This window comes from Myotis davidii, unplaced genomic scaffold (genome assembly GCF_000327345.1).
Source record: "Myotis davidii unplaced genomic scaffold, ASM32734v1 scaffold443, whole genome shotgun sequence".
Lineage (NCBI taxonomy): Eukaryota > Metazoa > Chordata > Mammalia > Chiroptera > Vespertilionidae > Myotis > Myotis davidii.
Genome location: NW_006294062.1, coordinates 259,704 through 268,631, shown reverse-complemented (window position 1 = coordinate 268,631; position 8,928 = coordinate 259,704). Strand labels below are relative to the sequence as shown.

The 8,928-nt window shown below is 55.0% G+C and overlaps 1 protein-coding gene across 1 annotated transcript in view; it reads left to right on the top strand.

Moving 5' to 3' along the window:
* The first annotated feature begins 6,589 nt into the window (after nucleotides 1–6,589).
* Nucleotides 6,590–8,928, top strand: part of SERPINA1 (serpin peptidase inhibitor, clade A (alpha-1 antiproteinase, antitrypsin), member 1) — a 9,202-nt gene continuing 6,863 nt past the window's right edge. The window contains exon 1 of the mRNA XM_006767958.2: nucleotides 6,590–6,696. The gene's annotated coding sequence lies outside the window, so the exon portion shown is untranslated. The remainder of the gene's footprint in view (nucleotides 6,697–8,928) is intronic.

Sequence of the window (8,928 nt, the reverse complement as noted above, 5' to 3'; positions counted from 1 at the left end):
GTTCCCTTTGGGGCGATGGAGAGAGGAGTGGCAGATCCGCTCTGCCTCCATCAGAGAGGCGGGTACACAGATGTGCACAGATGTGAAGATGAATTGAGCTGCGTGTTTAGGATGTACGGTTTTGCCGCACATAACTAACACCTCAGTAAGAATAAACCCAGCCCCCGCTCCCTCTGTAACACACACTGGCCCTGTTCATTCCTGTGTTCTCTCCATGGCAGCCACGCGGGCCCGGCAGCCAGCTGGGGCCCTCAGCAGACCACACGGGCTCCAAGCAGGGCCTGGGCACAGCGCCCGCGGAAGCGCAGAGGGGAAGAGAAGCTCAGCCTGCCGGAGGGCACAGGGTCGGAGCTGCACTGAGGCAGCGGCACAGGATTTCTGGACGCTGGCCCTGTTTCTGGGGCTGACGTAGGTGAGGCTGGGCTTTTTCTTTCTTTTTAAAAAATATATTTTTATTGATTTTAGAGAGGAAGGGAACGGGAAAGAGAGATAGAAACATTAATGATGAGAGAGAATCATTGATGGGCTGCCTCCTGCACGCCCCCTACTGGGGATCAAGCCTGCAACCTGGCATGTGCCCTTGACTGGAATCGAACTGGGGACCCTCAATCAGCAGGCCGACGCTCTATCCGCTGGGCCAAACCAGCTAGGGTGAGGCTGGACTTTTTTGAGAGCAGGACAGAGATGGGACATCGGGAACCTGGGGACGGTCATTTATTTCCACCCCAATAAATCTTATCACTAACCCTTATCCTCCCACGTGGGGGTCCCCAGAAATGCCTCCCTGGCGCCTCTGGGGCAGGACCCCATTTCCACCAGCAATGGAACTACGGACACGTTTTTTGTGATTACGTTTTTGCTTTCGCGTTTTAAAAATTGTGGCACGACTGTGATTATGTTTTTGTTTTTAAACATTGAAATGTTTACAGATAAAAGATAAAAAGTAAAAAGATTAAAAATAAAATTTAAAACATAAAAAAGGTTAAATCCATAGGAAATCAAGGCCGGGGGCGATGATGGCGGGCGTATCAAGGTGGCAGCGTGGAGAGGCGGAGGGACAGTGTCCCGGGCCTTCCTGGTTATTCCCTCGGAAGCCGCAGAGTGAACACAGCAATGGGACCGTCTCTGCGGAGCTTTGGGAAGATGAGAGTTTGTGCACACGGGGCCAAGCAGAGGCGGGTGGCTTCAGCGGGGCTGACGCTGGGAGTGGGGAAAAGCAGGGTCTGCTCCTAGGCAGTGGGACCAAGGAGAGAGGCCCTGCACTCGCTCCTGAGCCGCAGGGAGAAGGAAGGAGGGGACAGCGGGTGTGACAGAATCCCCTCCCGGGTGGCATGGCAGCCTTATAGCTCAGCCTCCCTCTAGCCTTCTGCCATGAGTGTCCCCTCTTCTCGTGGGCAGACTGAGGAGGCAGCTGGCGGAGCAGCTTTGGGTGTAGGGGGGAGCCCAGGCTGGGCGAGCAGGATAGCAGGCTCGGGGTCCTGGCTGTGAGGGGCACCCCATGATGGCTTCTAGCTCAGACAGACAAAACGCTGTGGGTTGTTAACCTAAGAGGTGACATGTTCAGCATCTAAAGGTTTTCACACCTTTCCCCTGGCAAACACCCTAACCATCTGACTAAGGAAATGCTACATCTCTGCTCGACCTCATTCATTTAACGCAGTTCATCAAGCATCCTTTGCGCACCTGTTTTGTGCTCAGCACAGAGAGTGAGTAAAGCCAGCCCTACCTTCAGGTAACTATAGTCTGGGGTTAGAGCTGAGCTCGGGTCCTGCCTCCTTGCCCTGTAGTCACACAGCCTGCCCATCTCGCCAGCTGCGTGACCCTGGGCCAGGTGCTTGACCTCAATGAGCCTTAGTTTCCTCATCTGTAAAATGGAGATAGCAAAAGCATCCACCTGGTGGGCGTACTGTGAGGATGAAAGCGGTAATGTCTCTTAGAATGGTGTCTGGCCATGCCACATGCTCAGCGGCCGTCAGCTGCTGTGATGTGTTCTCAGGGGATGGGACACCGTGCTATGGAGAGAGACCAAACCCACGGAGGTCAGGGAGGCTTATCGATGAGTTTGTCTTGGGTGGGATGGGGGGGTCCCTGAGTCAGCCATGGTCAGAGGAAGGGAAAGGTATGTCCACTGGGGATGAGAAAAGCCTGGCACACCCTGGCAGCCCAGCAGGCAATAGAGCTGGAGACAAACGGAGGTGGCGAGTGGGATGTTCTCTCAGGCAGGAAAGGGGAATTTGATCTGGAAAGGCCAGCACGCAGGCATTTTGAGTTTCGCAGGCCACGGGGTTTCTGTCATGACTCCACTCGGCCACCGTAGCACAGAAGAGCCACAGACAATAAACGAGTGGGCATGGCTGTGCGCCCATCAAATCTCTCACATGGGCACTGAAAACTGAATTCCATGTAATTTCTGTGGCACCAAATATTGTGCTCCTTTTGAGGTTTTTTTCTCAACCATTTAAAAATGTAGAAACCATTCTTGGCTTGCTGGCCATACAAAAGCAGGCATCATGGTTACGCCCTGTGCCTCAGTTTCCCCATCTCCACTGAGTGGCTATTATTGGCACCCAATGCACGGCACAGACACAGAATCTGGCAAACAGCACACGCTCAGAAGTGGAGGTGGCCTGAGGGTATGTTGCAAAATGAAAGCAATCGGAGACTTGTTAAAACCAAGCAAACAGACTAGCTTCAAGTCAACAGGAAAGATGACGCCAGGGGAACTGACCCATTCCGGGCCAAGGTCGGCATTGGGCAACACTGAAGAGCCTATTGCTCTCCGTTAATTGAGCCACCCACTCGGGGCTTGCGTTTTTCTGAGAAACAAGTCCCAAAGTCCGTGGGGTCCTCCCACAGCCCCCTGGGGGGTCTCTGACACCATGTCCAGGGCAGGAGAAAAAAAGATGGGCCGGGGACGGGGTGCCGGGCCAGGAAGCAGGTGCGGGCTTCGTGCAGCATCAGCGAGGACCACGAAAGGGAGAGAAAACTCAGAGGAGCACCCGTTGGCACAGTGTGGCCACCTGCCTGTCCTCATGGGAATAAACACCAAAACTAGTTCAACAGGACAATAGTTCAATAGTCTCCTAACGGCCGGAAGTCTGTAATGGCCACTGTAGGCCATAAGGTCAAAAGGGTAAAGTTAAAATGTACAAAAGGTTACTTTTTAAAAAATTGATTTCAGAGAGGAAGGAAGAGGGAGAGAGACAGAAACATCAATGATGAGAGAGAATCATTGATTGGCTGCCTCCTGCACGCCCCACACTGAGGATTAAGCCCAAACCCAGGCATGTGCCCTGACCAGAAGCAAACCGTGACCTCCTGGTTCACAGGCCAATGCTCAACCACTGAGCTATGCTGGCTGGGCAATGGTTACCTTTTTAATGAAAACGTTGGGTTTTTGTGAATTTTAAGCAGTAGGGGATGAAGCTAGAGGTGAGTGCTTTATTCCTTCTGTTAAATATACTGTCATGTATGCTGCATAGATTCCCTTCTTGTTCTCTCTCTGGGTAAGGATGAGGAGTGAAAACAAGAAGCTGTGAATTGGCCAAATTGTTCCAAAAAAAGCAAGAACCACACACAGGAAGGGGCCCCGGAGAAAAGAGGAAGGAGGAGGGCCCACTAGAGTGCTGCAAGTTGGTAGGTTCGCAAGACGCCAAGACGAACTGAGCTCATGGTGCGAACTCAGTTCATCTCCTGGGAGAGAAAACCTGGAACATCTGACTGACCCACTCAGTGAAATGGATTGTAAGACGTGTCAGCGATGCTGGCAGAGCAGGCCTGCTGGGAAACGCCCCACAAGCATCTCCTCGTGTAGCCTCATGCAACCCTAAGAGAAAGAGTCCCCCATTTTACAGATGATCCCCATCGATCCCCACATGATCCCCATTTTACAGATGAGGGACCTGAAGCTCAGAGAGGTGACATGAAGTCGGCGTGGCTCCAACCAACCCACGCCCAGCTCGGCCCTCCGCCTCTCAGAGATGCTCAGAAAGATGCTAATTGCATCTGGCCTTGTACCTTCGAGAAGCAAAATGAGCTCTTTGTCCCTGAACAAAGTGCTCCTCCCCCAAGTCTTCCTCCTGCTCAGCCCCCTGGGACCATGGGAAAGGTTTCCCAGGTCCAGAAACACATCCAAAGATCCTACGGTGGCTGGCACCCCCTTAGAGTCCCCCTGTGCCTGAGACGGCCCAGATCTTACATGTCATCATCTCCCTGGCTCTTCATAGTCCTGGTAGAAGTGACCATCCTCTCCTCCATCTCACAGATGGGAAACTGAGGCACAGAGAGGTAACGTAGCTAAGAGCTCACAAAAAGACAGGGGTGGAGTTAAGGGTTGAACTCAGATGCTTAGCTCCCAAGCCCACGCCTGGGTCACACAGGCCAGATATGGCAGGAGCAGCAGGTGGCATGCAGGACTGCCCGGGCCGGGAAGGGCCATCTAAAGTCCCCCTGGTAAATGACAGCTTTGTGCAAGGCAACTTCCTGCCCCAGTTTCCTGCCCCTCCCGGGCCTGCTGCCTCCACCAGCCACCCAGACGTCCTTCCTCCCAGACGAGCAGAGACGGGACGCTGTGCTCTGGGTGCACAGGGCCTGTGTGCTGTGGCCCTCAGCACTCCAGGGCCCCGAGAAGCAGGAGCAGGAGGGGGAAGCCAGGCCACTGCAGGAGGTGTGATTGCCAACAAAGCGTCGGAAACTGGAGGTAGAGCAGGCCATACCCTCCTACTGACCCCCAGGCTACTGGGCTAAGGGGCCGAGATTGGACATTGCCATCCAGTGCGAGAGTTGGGAGGGACAGCTGGTCTTGGAGCTCCATTGTGAAGATGGAGAAACTGAGGTACAGGAAAGAGAAGAAATGCCCATGAGGTATGGAGGGCAGGCTCACCTCAGCCATAGCCTGGCTCCCTCAGCTGCCAGTGGACCTAGAGCCTGGGGGGAGTTGCCCATTCTGCCAGCTCAGGGGAAGAGTCGGGGCCCGGCAGCCAGACTGTGAAATGGGGGTCAGGGGGATATGAGGGAGGGGATCCTCCCTTTCTGGGCTCAGTTCTGCTCCTGCATGAGGAGGGGTGACAGAGAGAACTGCACAAGAGAGCCGGGAGGACAGCTTCTGGAAAGCCCCTCACCCACCTCGAATGACACCGGGGAGGGCAGGGGCGGGCAACATCATAAAGGCTTATTGTGCGCACAGCACTGGGCTCAGGCTCTGAGCTGGCCGTGAGCGGCTGCACTGAATCCTCGCAGCGGTCCACGGGGGTGGGTGCTGTCCTCATCCCTATTTTACAGATGGGAAACAGCCACCAGGAGGTCAAGGCTTGCCTGAGACCTCACAACCAATGAAGGGGGAGCTGGGTTCCGGGCTGAACTATGTACAAGGGGAACCTGCAGGTCATTCACCTGGCAGAGCCCACAGCGGGGACGGGGGCAGTGACAGGAGGGATGAAAATGCACTCATCACTCCATCAAATATCCAGAGAGTAGATGTGCCAGAGGCAGGGGGTGTGGAGAGTGTGGCTCTTAAAGGGACCACAGTCAAGTGGGACCCTACTGGCCTCAACCCTGTACCATACCCCCAACCCCACCTGGTCTCAACCCTGTACCACACCCCCAACCCCACCAGTGCCCCTAAGGGCCTGCAAAAGCTCCAGAACAGACCACGTCCCCGAGGAAACCCCAGGTATGTGGGCTGCACAGGTCTGCGGGCAGAAACCAACAGGCCTGTGGCTGCCCAGGAACCGGGCCTCCGGGGTTCAGAGAAGGCTGGAGGGCAGGCTGAGCAGAGGGCTGAGCAGACGAGCTCTTTACAGAAGTCATTCTGCACATCCCCGGCGACCACGCTCAGAAGTGGGATGGAACCACCTCCAACAGCGGCTCTTCCATCTAGAGCAGTGATAGCGAACCTTTGAGCTCGGCATGTCAGCATTTTGAAAAACCCTAACTTAACTCTGGTGCCGTGTCACATATAGAAATCTTTTGATCTTTGCAACCATAGTAAAACAAAGACTTATATTTTTGATATTTATTTTATATATTTAAATGCCATTTAACAAAGAAAAATCAACCAAAAAAATGAGTTCGCGTGTCACCTCTGACACGCGTGTCATAGGTTCGCCATCACTGCTCTAGACCAACTCTCTCACCCCTCACCTGTGCCCAGGGCCGCCCACACCAGCCTAAGGTGGCTGTCGCCACCATCACGCCCACCTTCGCCTCAGGAAGCTGGGAGTTTCTGCAGCCAAGGCTGGCTTAGTGATTTTGAGTGAGCAGCCCCCCCGCTCTGGGCCTCAGTTCCCTGTCTGCCAAATGGGCACAGAAGCCGCTGCCCCCACCCCAGGGCTGCAGTGTGCCTTCGGCAGCAGGTATGTGGAGGCAGCTCAGTGAATGGCAGCTCCCAAAGCGCCTGAGTCATGCCGCCCCACCCCAACGCGGGACGCTGCGGTTTACGAGCAGCACAATGACATCCTTTGGTCGGTAGAGCCGAGACCTGCGCACCGGGCGGGGCACCCCAGGCAGCGGGGGTGGTGGCTGTGTCCAGCAGATGGACTTAGTCCCTGTTTGCTCCTCTGATAACTGAGTTGACCTTGGTTAATATTCACCAGCAGCCTCCCCCAGCGCCCCCCGAGTCTACTGCTTAAATACGGACGAGGACAGGGCTCTGTCTCCTCAGCCTTGGTCACCAGCCCCGGCCTGGGACAGTCAATCGTAAGTATGCCTTCCCCGGGGAGAGCCTCTGGAGGGGCCTCACACAGCCCCGGGGATGCAGGGAAATGGAGCAGGGTGGGGTGGGCCTCTGTTGTCATAGTAGCAGCATTCCTGGAGGTCCTGTCCTGCTCCCTCAGCTGGCCAGGCCTCCTCAGTACTCACTGGTGAACACTGGCCCTCTGTGCACAGAAGTGGGAGTGGGGCCTGGCTCTGGTGGCCTGGGCCCAGGGGGGCGTTTCTGTTGGCCCAGCTCCTGTGTCTCTCCTTCTGTTGTCCCCTCCAGGCCTCCCCTCCCCAGCCCCTGGGGGTATCTTTTTCACCTTCTACAGTTGAGAAAGTTAGGGCCCAGAGAGGGACAGTGAGGAGCCCCGGCTAACGTAGGGGGAGAGGAGCCAGGCCAGACTGGAAGCCCAGAGTTCCAGCCACTCACGGGCCTCCATCCTCAGCAGAAACGCTCAGGGGAGAACTTGCCAGGTTCAGCCCCGAGGCATCAAAATGGGCCCCCCTGTGCCAGTGGGCTCTGGCTGCCCTCGCATATGGTATGAGATGGGAAACCCTGGGGGCCCATTGCAGGCACTTCGAGCTGCACTCCGGAGCCCTTGCTCCGGCCAGGCGGCACTGAGCTCCTTACTAGCGGTCCAGCCTTTAAACCTCTCAGCAACCTTCTGAGGTGGTTCCCATGGTTAGTCACATTTTACAGCTGGGGACAGTGAGGACAGAGAAGTTCTTCAGTCCCACATACACACCATCCAGGATTCAAGCCCCACCCACCTAGTTCCAGAACCCACGCCCCTGATCCCATGCCCATGGTCAACATTAATTGTCTCGGGTCTCAGGTACCAGATAGGGAATAGGACACCTGGGCTGGCCTCTCGGCCTCATCGATGCTGGGGGACCCTGGAAAGTTATTCGACCTCCCTGTCCTCTTGGGCAAAATGTCAATAATCCTGGCCCTCTTTCTTCTCACCCCACCCCACTGGGCTTGATTGCTGGAATGCTAGAAGGTCATGATTTTTCAGCCATTGGATTCTGGAGATGAGGTGACAGAGATGAGTATGACCAAGGCCACGGCCCCCAGACTCCCACACAGTGCTCTGAAAAGTCCACAACAAAATCAAGGACAACTGACACTTCTGAGAGCTGACTGTGCGCCAGGCACACCTTGGCACTTTGCAAGTAGTTAATTGCACAATAACTCTCTGAGGAAGTGCAACCTTATCATTTTCAGAAAATTGAGGTTCAGAGAGGTTAAGTAACTTGTTCAAGGTCACACAGCTGATAGTGGATGAAACTCAGGCATTCTAGCCTCGTAATCTCTAATCTTAGCCACCAAGCGATGCTGCCCCCTTCATGTGGCCAGGCCAGCTGTGCTGGTTTCTGTTTCAAGGCCTCTGGCTTCAGCTTTATACATGGAGAAGAGTTAAATGCCAGGTTCTGGAATCAAAATGCCTAGGGTTTGACCCCAGCTCCGTAAGTAATTGGCTCTGTGGTTCTCGGTAAGTTACGTAATCTCTGTGGGTCTCCATTTCTCCATCTGTAACATGGAGCTAATGCTAATTCCCACCTCACAGGGTAGGCTCTGAGACAGATCATTTAAAATGCCTGACGTTTACTAAGCGTGATGACAGGGATGCCGACGTGTGCTGGGCACAGGCTTTGGCAGCTCAGAGGTAATAAATAACTACTTGGAGAACTGACTTTAAATTTTCCAAACTCGGAGGTGGGTCTTTGCTGAGCTGGGGCCCCTTCCCCGGTCCTGGGCAACACGGCAGGAAGAAGTCGGCCAGTTCTCACGCGTGGCCCTGCCTGTGTGCAGTGTGGGGGTCCTCCGCACCCACACCTCGTTTGGTCCTCATCTCTGCCTGTGAGATTCTTTTCTCTACTTTGCAGGCAGGAAGCCGAGGCTGAGAAGTCAGGCCACTTGCCCATAAGAGGCAGGGCCGGGTCACACGGGGCTTATTTAGTGCCAGGGTTCAGCAAATGTTGACCTTGCGGTGCAGTCGCTTCCCTGGACCCCTGGGTCACTCTCAGCCCTTCACTTTATGCTCCTGGGTGGGAACGGTGTGAGATCAGGCAAAAGGGGTGGCGCCCTTCTCCCTCCTCCCTGGAGGGCTGCTCCCACTGGCCTGGAAAAGTCACCGTGCCATTGTCCTCGTCTGTGCTGTAAAGCCTGGCCCACAGGCCTCTGGGTACTGCACCACCTACTTTCTCATCCCCGGGTGTTTTCCCGCG